A 12533-nucleotide genomic window follows, 5' to 3' on the forward strand; every position below is an offset into this window, starting at 1 on the left:
AACAAAAATAAGAAAGAAAAATCCCTAACAGGAAATATTTGTGGCTGCCAACTACAACACACCATACTCACACACACACACGCACGCTTAAATACGTACACACACAACAGCTGCTTCCCTTTAGAACTGTGTTACAAATTTTAACACTCAAGTGCTAAAAAGTAACAAAGCAATCCAGAAATTCAATGACATTGCCAAACGATACAAAAAATATGCAGTGCTGGCTAAAAGTATTGGCACCCCTGCAATTCTGTCAGATAATTTAAATTTCTCCCAGAATATGATTGCAATTAAAAATGCTTTGGAAGTATTATCTTCATTTATTTTGCTTGTAATGAAAAAACATAAAAGAGAATGGGAAAAAATTTAATCATTATCATTTTACACAAAACTCCAAAAATGGGCCGGACAAAAGTATTGGCACCCTTTGAAAAATCATGTGATGCTTCTCTAATTTGTGTAATTAACAGCACCTGTGGCACATAGCAGGTGGTGGCAATACTAAATCACACTTGTAGCTAGTTAAATGGATTAAAGTTGACTCAACCTCTGTCCTGTGTCCTTGTGTGTACCACATTGAGCATGGAGAAAAGAAAGAAGACTAGGGTTGTTCCGATCATGTTATTTTGCTCCCGATCCGATCCCGATCGTTTTAGTTTGAGTATCTGCCGATCCCGATATTTCCCGATCCGATTGCTTTTTTTTTGCTCCCGATTCAATTCCAATCATTCCCGATCATTTTCCCCGGTCATATACATTTTGGCAATGCATTAAGAAAAAAATTAATAAAACTCAGACAAATATATACATTCAACATATAGTACATAAGTACTGTATTTGTTTATCATGACAATAAATCCTCAAGATGGCATTTACATTATTAACAATCTTTCTGTGAGAGGGATCCACGGATAGAAAGACTTGTGACTTTGTATATTGTGACTAAATATTGCCATCTAGTAGGCCTGAACGATATATCGTTTAAACATCGCCATCGCGATGTGCGCATGCGCAATAGTCCCATCGCAAGGACGTGCGATAGTTTTTTCATTTCATTTTTTTAAATCCACAAACGTTTGTTTTGAGCAAGGAGCGAGAAAGAGAGTGCACAGTCTCTCATTCTCTCCAGCTCGCAGTCATCGGCTCCTCCCCCTCCCCTGCTAGAGCGGAGTGGAGGGAGGAGGGGCCGAACAGCAGAGCGGAGGGAGGAGGGGCCGTTTTCAAAGTGAAAGCAAGCAATCAAGCAGCACGTTGAATAGGGAAGACTGTCTCCAAAAGGAGTTTTGGAAGTATTTTGGCTATCGACAAGAATATAAGGAACAAAAAACAGCCCTGTTGACAGTGCCTCGCCATGGTTGCCTCAACAAGAAGTAATCCGTCGAACATGTGGGACCATTTAAAACGCAGGTATCTATGCATTCCTGCTACGAGCTTCCCATCAGAGGCTTTTTAGTACAGGTGGGAACATTGTTACGTGCCAACGTTGTTGTCTCAAGCCTGCAATGGTGGATAAACTAGTAGTCTTGGCCAAAAACCTATGAGACCCAGTTGAGAATTGCTGAGCAAGGAAGGTGGACGATATGCAGACAAATACATAAATTTGGGAGTTAAAATGGTTCTGTTATTCATCAGTTATTTGCTGTTATTCAGTTCAATTATTTACAAGTTCAATTGAGTTTCTGTTTCTTTTATATTTAAATTAACTGTAAATCGTATTTTTCAAATAACTATAGTACAGCTGCAAGTTTTGATACTTAATATTTTTAAAATATTTTTACAACTTTGTTGCAGTTTTGCAGTTCTATATTGTTATATTTTGTGTAAACAACTCAGGGGACTAACGCACTTGCACTTTTATTTGACAGATTTAATATTTAAGTTCAAATATGTTGACAACTTTATTGTTTTACTGAGGTTCTTATTTATTGTTATAGTTTGTGAACAACTCTTATTTGTCATATTTAATATTTTTGTTCAAATATGTTTACAACTTTGTTGTTATTTTACCGAAGTTGTTATTTATTGTTATATTTTGTCAAAAACTCAGGGGACGAATGCACCTGCTCTTTTATTTGTCATTTAATGTATTTGCTGCTGTTGAAGTGTCAAATATTGTGTTCAAGAAATTATCTATTTTGTGCAGACATGGCTTCCTGGATCCCTTCATAATAATACAGCAATCTTAATCATTCACAAATGAAACCGTATTATATGAATACACTGTGGTCACGGTGTGTCATGCAAAGTATTTCCAAACAGCTATTCAAGTCATCTAGTGAATATTTCTTTAAAATTATTTTTTTTTATTTTTTTTTTTTTACTATCGCAATATAATATCGCAATATATTGCACACCTAAAAAAAATCGCAACAATAGTTTTTTCCAATATCGTTCAGGCCTACCATCTAGTGTATTTGTTGAGCTTTCAGGAGATGATACTGCAGCCATTCAACCCAAATGCATGATGGGAAGTGGACCCATGACTGTGCGTAGTGCTACCAATTCATATATCTTCTCTGCGTTGCCAAATAATATAAGGTGTTAAGAAAAAGATCAATTGCTACCTTGCTTCCACTCATTGCTTCCCATGATATAGCTAATCGTAGGAAGCGGGATTGTAAGGCTTTAGCCTAATAAAAAAATGCTCCAAAGGCTGCCAAAATTCACTCTACTCGTTATACGCTGCCTTTTATCTCTCTAAAAGGGTAAAACGGCGCCGTTACATATTGAGTGTGACAATGCTTGAGTGGGTTGTGCAGCGCGTGCATTAATTGCGTTAAATATTTAACGTGATACATTTTTAAAAAATTAATTACCACCGTTATCAGTACCTTAAGCCTAAACTAAAGACTCTGGATGAGTGTAACATACAGTATTATGTCTGCATCATTAAGTACATATAGAAAACGATTTAATTAAAAATATATTTATGTTAAAAAAAAGGAATGGCCGATATTTTTTTTTCCGATTCCGATACTTTGAAAATGACGTGATCGGACCCGATCGATCGGCATCCCGATCTCTAATTGGCACCCTTTGAAAAATCATGTGATGCTTCTCTAATTTGTGTAATTAACAGCACCTGTGGCACATAGCAGGTGGTGGCAATACTAAATCACACTTGTAGCTAGTTAAATGGATTAAAGTTGACTCAACCTCTGTCCTGTGTCCTTGTGTGCACCACATTGAGCATGGAGAAAAGAAAGAAGACCAAAGAACTGTCTGAGGACTTGAGAATGTTTTTGTGAGGAAGCATGGGCAATCTCAAGTCCATCTCCAAAGACCTGAATGTTCCTGTGTCTACCGTGCACAGAGTCATCAATAAGTGTAAAGGCCCACAGAACTGTGGCTAACCTCCCTAGATGTGGACGGAAAAGAAAAATTGATGAGAGATTTCAACGAAAGTTTGTGCGGATGGTGGATTAAGAACCTCGACTAACATCCAAACAAGTTCAAGCTGTCCTGCAGTCCAAGGGTACAACAGAGTCAATCCGTACTATCCATCGGCGTCTGAAAGAAAAGGGACTTTATGGTAGGATACCCAGGAAGACTCCACTTCTGACCCAGAGACATAAAAAAGTTTGCCAGAACTTACCTGAGAAAACCAAAAACGTTTTGGAAGAATGTTCTCCGGTCAGATGAGACAAAAGTAGAGCTTTTGGGGAAAAGGCATCAACATAGAGTTAACAGGGGGGGGGATGAGGCCTTCAAAGAAAAGAACACTGTCCCCATAGTGAAAAATGGCAGAGGTTCCCTGATGTTTTGGGGTTGCTTTGCTGCCTCTGGCAGTGGACTGCTTGACCGTGTGCATGGCATTATGGAATCTGAAGACTACCAACAGATTTTGCGGCATAATGTAGGGCCCAGTGTGAGAAAGCTGAGTCTCCCTCAGAGATCACGGGTCTTCCAGCAGGACAATGACCCAAAACACGCTTCAAAAAGCACTAGAAAATGGTTTACGAGAAAATACCAAAGACTTCTAAAGTGGCCAGCAATTAATCCAGACCTGAATCCCATGGAACACCTGTGGACAGAACTGAAAATGACAATTTGGAGAAGGCACCCTTCAAATCACAGAGACCTGGAGCAGTTGGCCAAAGAAGAATGGTCTTAAAATTCCAGCAGAGCATTGTAAGAAACTCATTGATGGATACCAGAAGCGGTTGTTCGCAGATATTTTGTCTAAAGGTTGTGCTACCAAGTATTAGGTTGAGGGTGCCAATACTTTTGTCCGGCCCATTTTTGGAGTTTTGTGTAAAATGATAATGATTTTTTTTTTTTTTTAATTTTATTGCAAGCAAAACAAATGAAGATATTACTACCAAAGCCTTTGTAATTGCAATCATTTTCTGGGAGAAATTAAGCATTATCTGACAGAATTACAGGGGTGCCAATACTTTTGGCCAACAGTGAACAGTAGTTTTCGCACTATAAGACGCACCTGACTATAAGCCGCCACCCACCAAATTTGACACGAAAACAGCATTTGTTCATAGATAAGCTGCTCTGGACTATAAACCGCAGCTGTCCTCACTGTAATAAGGGATATTTGCATCAAAAGGTTTCAACTGGGAACACTTTATTTGACGGCGGCATCATAAGACTGTCATAAGACCAAATGAACCACCATGAAGCTTTGAACCAATTGCCTGCAAAGCTTCATTGCTTCAAGAAGTTTCATTTGGCCACGACTGTTCTCTTGGGGGAGACAGTGAACCTCTGCTGCCACCTGCTGTCAACACTGTTGAGTCCAACATGCCTCCTAGCATGCATTGCAGTGCTACAGATGTAAATAACATATCAAAATTCATTTTCTGTGCTAATTATTTCTTCAGTTACTGTTCTAGTTGTTTCATTAATTACTAGTTATGGAATTTGGTAACACCATTTGACAGTGGCGCTATAAGACTGTCATAAGACCATCACAATTCATTTTCTGTGCTAATTATTTCTTCAGTTACTGTTCTAGTTGTTTCATTAATTACTAGTCATGGAATTTGTTAACACCATTTTACAGTGGCGCCATAAGACTGTCATAAGACCATCATAATTATGACATGACACTGCCATGAGCATTGATGAATGCTTTTGACAGATGTCATTTTGTGTCATCCGGCAAATTATCTCCCTTTTGAATGGATGTAAAATATCTCAGCTGGACATAAATGGAGTTAGTGACACACAGCATACTAATTTGCTAGTGTGGCCCCCGTGTACAAATCTGCTGTTGCTCACCGTGGTCCGCAGTGTAATCAGGGAGCTTTTGTGTCTGCTCAGACACATGAAAAATTAGAGAGAACATTGGCTGTAAGCTTAATTACAAATGCATACATGAATATACAGTGCCTTGCAAAAGTATTCGGCGCCCTTGAATCTTGCAACCTTTCGCCACATTTCAGGCTTCAAACATAAAGATATGAAATTTAATTTTTTTGTCAAGAATCAACAACAAGTGGGACACAATCGTGAAGTGGAACAACATTTATCGGATAATTTAAACTTTTTTAACAAATAAAAAACTGAAAAGTGGGGCGTGCAATATTATTCGGCCCCTTTACTTTCAGTGCAGCAAACTCACTCCAGAAGTTCAGTGAGGATCTCTGAATGATCCAATGTTGTCCTAAATGACCGATGATGATAAAAAGAATCCACCTGTGTGTAATCAAGTCTCCGTATAAATGCACCTGCTCTGTGATAGTCTCAGGGTTCTGTTTAAAGTGCAGAGAGCATTATGAAAACCAAGGAACACACCAGGCAAGTCCGAGATACTGTTGTGGAGAAGTTTAAAGCCGGATTTGGATACAAAAAAATTTCCCAAGCTTTAAACATCTCAAGGAGCACTGTGCAAGCCATCATATTGAAATGGAAGGAGCATCAGACCACTGCAAATCTACCAAGACCCCGCCGTCCTTCCAAACTTTCTTCTCAAACAAGGAGAAAACTGATCAGAGATGCAGCCAAGAGGCCCATGATCACTCTGGATGAACTGCAGAGATCTACAGCTGAGGTGGGAGAGTCTGTCCATAGGACAACAATCAGTCGTACACTGCACAAATCTGGCCTTTATGGAAGATTGGCAAGAAGAAAGCCATTTCTCAAAGATATCCATAAAAAGTCTCGTTTAAAGTTTGCCACAAGCCACCTGGGAGACACGCCAAACATGTGGAAGAAGGTGCTCTGGTCAGATTAAACCAAAATTGAACTTTTTGGCCACAATGCAAAACGATATGTTTGGCATAAAAGCAACACAGCTCATCACCCTGAACACACCATCCCCACTGTCAAACATGGTGGTGGCAGCATCATGGTTTGGGCCTGCTTTTCTTCAGCAGGGACAGGGAAGATGGTTAAAATTGACGGGAAGATGGATGCAGCCAAATACAGGAACATTCTGGAAGAAAACCTGTTGGTATCTGCACGAGACCTGAGACTGGGACAGAGATTTATCTTCCAACAGGACAATGATCCAAAACATAAAGCCAAATCTACAATGGAATGGTTAAAAAATAAGAGTAATAAGTGTTAGAATGGCCAAGTCAAAGTCCAGACCTGAATCCAATCGAGAATCTGTGGAAAGAGCTGAAGACCGCTGTTCACAAACACTCTCCATCCAACCTCACTGAGCTCGAGCTGTTTTGCAAGGAAGAATGGGCAAGAATGTCAGTCTCTCGATGTGCAAAACTGATAGAAACATACCCCAAGCGACTTGCAGCTGTAATTGGAGCAAAAGGTGGCGCTACAAAGTATTAACGCAAGGGGGCCGAATAATATTGCACGCCCCACTTTTCAGTTTTTTATTTGTTAAAAAAGTTTAAATTATCCAATAAATTTTGTTCCACTTCACGATTGTGTCCCACTTGTTGTTGATTCTTGACAAAAAATAAAAATTTTATATCTATATGTTTGAAGCCTGAAATGTGGCGAAAGGTTGCAAGGTTCAAGGGGGCCGAATACTTTTGCAAGGCACTGTATATTAGCTGAAACAACTTACAGCCTTAAGTGGGCCAAACCAGAGCGCAGCTATCCTTTATCCATGTCAGATGTCTGAGTCTGCTTCTCAATCATACAAGGCAACAGTCTAGCCAGAGCCAATGCTGCCATCAGAGGGCAGTGTATCCACCAACATTAAACAAAATATGTACGATACTATAGGACTTTTTGAAAAGTTATTTTGAGATTTACTTGAAGGGTTGATTCCGACTTAAGCGAAAATTCGGGTTACGTCACCAGCGTAGGAACGAAACTCGTTCGTAACCCAAAGACTACCTGTATAAGGAAAAATGAGTCTCTAAGTCCAACAAAAAAACAATTGGCTAACTTGCTTAGCAAAGGTCCGCTAAATATACCTATAAACATATTAGCTCAAACAAAAACTTATGTTGCTCTTAACAGGGAGCAGCTGGATTCATTCATGTTAAATGTTTTGTCATTTTCACTGTTTCCACTAGAGGGCAATGTATCCACCCAAACTAAAACAAAATGTGTACAATACTATAGGACTTTTTGGATAGTTATTTTGAGATTTCCTTGAAGGGTTGATTCCGACTTAAGCGGAAATTCGGGTTACGTCACCACCGTAGGAACGGAACTCGTTCGTAACCCAAAGACTACCTGTATAAGGAAAAATGAGCCTCTAAGTCCAACAAAAAAACAATTGGCTAATTTGCTTAGCAAAAGTCCGCTAAATATACCTATGAACATATTAGCTCAAACAAAAACTTACGTTGCTCTTAACAGGGAGCAGCTGGATTCATTCATGTTAAATGATTTATGTCATTTACACTGTTTCCACTAGAGGGCAGGGTATCCACCCAAAGTAAAACTAAATGCTAACACTTTCAAAACAAACCACTACAACGCCATTCGAATTACACGCAGAGGCGTAGCAAAAGTCCGCTAGCTTAAATGCTATAAAATGCTAACTTTTTTTTTTTTTTTTCAATGCTCTTAAATCATTCAAACACATTCCCACAAAAAATGCTAAATATACCTATAAACATATTAGCTCAAACAAAAACTTTTGTTGCTCTTAACAGGGAGCAGCTGGATTCATTCATGCTAAATGATTTATGTCATTATCACTGTTTCCACTAGAGGGCAATGTATCCACCCAAACTAATAAAACTAAATGCAAACACTTTCAAAACAAACCATTACAACGTCATTTTAATTACACGCAGAAGCGTGGCAAAAGTCCGCTAGCTTAAATGCTATAGAATGCTAACTTTTTATTTTTGACAATGCTCATAACAAATCATTCAAACACATTCCCACAAAAAAATGCTAAATATACCTATAAACATATTAGCTAAAACAAAAAACTTATGTTGTTCTTAACAGGGAGCAGCTGGATTCATTCGTGTTAAATTATTTATGTCGTTTTCACTATTTCCACTAGAGGGCAGTGTATCCACCCAAACTAATGAAAGTAAATGCAAACACTTTCAAAACCATTACAACGCCATTCTAACTACACGAATCCTCGAAGCAGCAAAATTTGATTTGAAGCTTTTTTTCTCTGATCAAATTTCTCGCGTTAATCGATTAATCGTTGCAGCACTAGTATCGTGTTTTGCCAGATTGCATTCGTATGTTTTCTTTTTCCGAAGTTATTTCGCCTGACACTTCTCAGCCATCGTAAATTTGCACTCCAAAGATGTTTTTCATTATTATTTGCCAACACGCATTATTTTTGTCACTTAAATTCACGTCTATAGCTTTTAGTTTCATTAAGGGGTGTTTTTTTGTACTGCAACGCAAGCACGCATCTTTTCTCCGACTGTGTGAAGTTTAACCTTGTTTTTTCCCTTCCCTCTTTTCCCCTCCCCCTTTCCTACTTTATCTTCATTTTCTTTTCATTAATTTCCATCCTTACATCATGGCTTCTTTGTCCTTTTTCCCCCCATCCTCCCATTCACCCCCCACTCTTACTGCTTCTTTCTCCACGTCCTTTCCGATCCTTATTCTCCCATTTTACTTTATTTTCTCTCTAATTTGGGGGTCTCAAAACCTCTCCTGACTTCACCATCCACTCTTCACCTCACATTGAACACATCTACGTTCCTTCAATTTTCATTCCTCGACCAATATTTCCTCTTTCTGGTTGCTCCTCCTCTTCTCCTTCCCGCTCGTCTCCAGCAGCTGCTCCTCCGCCTCCAAACTGCTGCTCTGGTTGTGCAACACCAGGCCAGTGCCTGTCTAGCCGCTCTAAGCCTCACCTGCAGGCTCGCGCTCGCTCTCTCTCTCTCTCTCGCTCGCTGGCTCAAGTGAGTCCGTCACACACACCTCTACACGCACCCCCACTCACGCTCTTAATTGTAACAAGTATAAAATCTGAGTGAAAATCAGTTTTATTTACTGGTCATTCATCTAGAACGGCAATCACAGGAAATTCAAATCAAAGTCCTTTGTTTAGGAAGTCTGGAGAATCAGATCACGCTAACCGGAATCACAAAATCGGAAAGTGAGTTTCATCATTTTCATATTTTTCTGAATTTTCATTTTTTTGTATTCGTTGTGCTAATTATAATCCATTCAAAGAAGATGTCCGACATCCCTCATGAAAACACTTTTCGGGGACATTGGTCACTAGAGTGGACAGCTATTCATAAACTGACCCTTAAGACCATTAACTTAATAGAAGAAATGACTTTTCTTTAGTAATTAAAAAAAAAAAAAAAAACTTAAATACAGGTCGTCCCCAGGTTACAAACGAGTTCTGCGCCTGCGAAGTCACCCGAATTTCCGCGCAAGTCGAAATTAAGGGAACGACGGATAAAAAGACATGTAATACTTAAAGGGTACCACGGCTAGAAAGACATGTAGTTCTTAAAAGATAAATGTTTGTATGAGTTGTAATTAAAGATCGGGATGCCGATCGATCGGGTTCGATCACGTCATTTGCATAGTATCGGATTGGCAAAAAAATATCAGACATGCCTTTTTTTAATATATATATTAGGGCTGTCAAACGATTAAAATTTTTAATCGAGTTAATTACAGCTTAAAAATTAATTAATCGTAATTAATCGCAATTCAAACCATCTATAAAATATGCCGTATTTTTCTGTAAATTATATTTGGAATGGAAAGACAAGATGGATATATACATTCAACATAAGGACTGTATTTGTTCATTATAACAATAAATCAACAAGATGGCATTAACATTATTAACATTCTGTTAAAGCGATCCATGGATAGAAAGACTTGTAGTTCTTAAAAGAAAAATTTTAGTACGATATAAAACCCCTCTTAATGTTTTGGTTTTAATGAAATTTGTAAAATTTTCAATCAAAAAATAAACTAGTAGCCCGCCATTGTTGATGTCAATAATTACTTACACAATGCTCATGCATGCTGAAGCCTATAAAATCAGTCGCACCCAAGCGCCAACAGAGGGCGGCAAAACTCCATAAAACACAATTAACAAGTGGTGTTTCACTGTACCGTCATTTAAATCTGTCTGAGCGGGTAATCTGCGTTAATTGCGTCAAATAGTTTAACGTGATTAATTTAAAAAATTAATTAACGCCCGTTAACGCGATAATTTTGACAGCCCTAATATATATATTTTTTAATTAAATCGTTTTCTAATTGTATTTAACGTTACAGACATAATATGTTACACTCATCCAGAGTCTTTAGTTTAGGCTTAAGGTAGGGTTATCAAATTTATCCCGATAACGGAGGTAATTAATTTTTTAAAAACTGTATCACGTTATAATATTTAATGCAATTAATGTATGCGCTGCACGACCCACTCACACATTGTTGCGCTCAATCTGTAATGGCGCCGTTTTACCTATATAGAGAGCTAAAAGGCAGTGTAGCATGAGTAGATTGAATTTTGGCAGCTTTAGGAGCCTTTTTTTAATTGGCTAAAGCCTTACAATAGTCTCCCTATGATTAGAAATGCGGAGGGAAGCAATGTGGAGAAGCCAGGTAGCAATTAATCTTTTTCTTAACACCGTTATTTCCTAACGCAGAGAAGATATATCAATTGGTAGCACTACGCACAGTCATGGTTGCTAAAGGCGTGTTACATCCACCCATCATGCATTTGGGCATGGCGACAGTATCATTTACTGAAAGCTTAACAAATACACTAGATGACAATATTTAGTCACAATATACAAAGTCACAAGTCTTTCTATCCGTGGATCCCTCTCACAGAAAGAATGTTACTAATGTCAATGCCATCTTGAGGATTTATTGTCATAATAAACAAATACAGTACTTGTGTACTGTATGTTGAATCTATATATTCGTCCAAGTTTTATTAATTTTTTTCTTAATGCATTGCCAAAATGTATGTGATCGGGAAAAATTATCGGGAATGACTGGAATTTAATCGGGAGCAAAAGAACATGATCGGAACAACCCTATCTACTATATGATAAACTCATTCCAATGCACAGCAGAAGTGTATTTTTCTGTTTCTTAGTTGTTTGTAGAACATCCTAGAACACAGATGTCAAACCGATTCCAGAAAGGGCCAAGTGGGGGCAGGTTTGCTTTCCAACCCATGAAGAGGACACCTTTTTACCAATTAGATCTTTTACATGTGTAGTCAGTTTAACTTTGTCAGGTGCTGCTTGTTTCAGCAGGAAGTTCATTGGTTAAACTCTCTGCGTTGTATCGGTTGGAACAAAGTCCAGCACCCACTTGGCCCTTTCTGGGATCGGTGTCCTAGAATGATTTCCTGACCAATGTATCGATAATCATTGTATCGCCATATCGTCAGATCATCGTTATGGCGCGTAGAGATGTCCCGATCGATCGGGAATCGGGTCCGATCACGTCATTTTCAAAGTTTCGGAATCGGCAAAAAAATATCGGTCATGCTTTTTTTTTTAAAAAATATACTGTATATATTTTTTAATTAAATCGTTTTCTAATTGTATTTAATGTTGGAGAAATAATACGTTACACTCATCCAGAGTCTTTAGTTTAGGCTTAAGGTAGGGTTATCAAATTTATCCCGATAACGGCGGAAGTTAAATTTTTTTTAAATGTATCACGTTAAAATATTTAACGTAATTGATGCATGCGCTGCACGACCCACTCACACATTGTCGTGCTCAATCTGTAATGGCGCCGTTGTACCGATATAGAGAGATAAAAGGCAGCGTAAAATGAGTGGAATGAATTTTGGCAGCCTTTGGAGCCTTTTTTTAATTGGCTGAAGCCTTACAATCCCTCTCCCTACGATTAGAAATATCATGGGAAGCAATGTGGGGAAGCAAGGTAGCAATTCATCTTTTTCTCAACCTTATGTTATTTCCCAACGCAGAGAAGATATATCAATTGGTAGCACTACGCACAGTCATGGTTCCACTTCCCATCATGCATTTGGGCATGGCTATAGTATCATTTACTGAAAGCTCAACAAATACACGAGATGGCAATATTTAGTCACAATATACAAAGTCACAAGTCTCTCTATCCGTGGATCCCTCTCACAGAAAGAATGTTAACAATGTAAATGCTATCTTGAGGTTTTATTGTCATAATAAACAAATACAGTACTT

General features: G+C 38.4%; 1 protein-coding gene across 2 annotated transcripts in view; it reads left to right on the forward strand.

The window, feature by feature from the left end:
• htr4 (5-hydroxytryptamine receptor 4) overlaps window positions 1-12533 on the forward strand; it is a 197369-nt gene that overhangs the window by 163679 nt on the left and 21157 nt on the right. Inside the window, exon 7 of one of the 2 annotated variants that reach the window (XR_009064886.1) lies at window positions 9142-9266. The exons of the other annotated variant lie outside the window; for it this stretch is intronic. The gene's annotated coding sequence lies outside the window, so the exon portion shown is untranslated. The remainder of the gene's footprint in view (window positions 1-9141; window positions 9267-12533) is intronic. 2 annotated transcript variants of the gene reach the window in all.

The sequence above is a fragment of the Corythoichthys intestinalis genome, chromosome 11 (assembly GCF_030265065.1).
Source record: "Corythoichthys intestinalis isolate RoL2023-P3 chromosome 11, ASM3026506v1, whole genome shotgun sequence".
NCBI classification, from domain to species: domain Eukaryota; kingdom Metazoa; phylum Chordata; class Actinopteri; order Syngnathiformes; family Syngnathidae; genus Corythoichthys; species Corythoichthys intestinalis.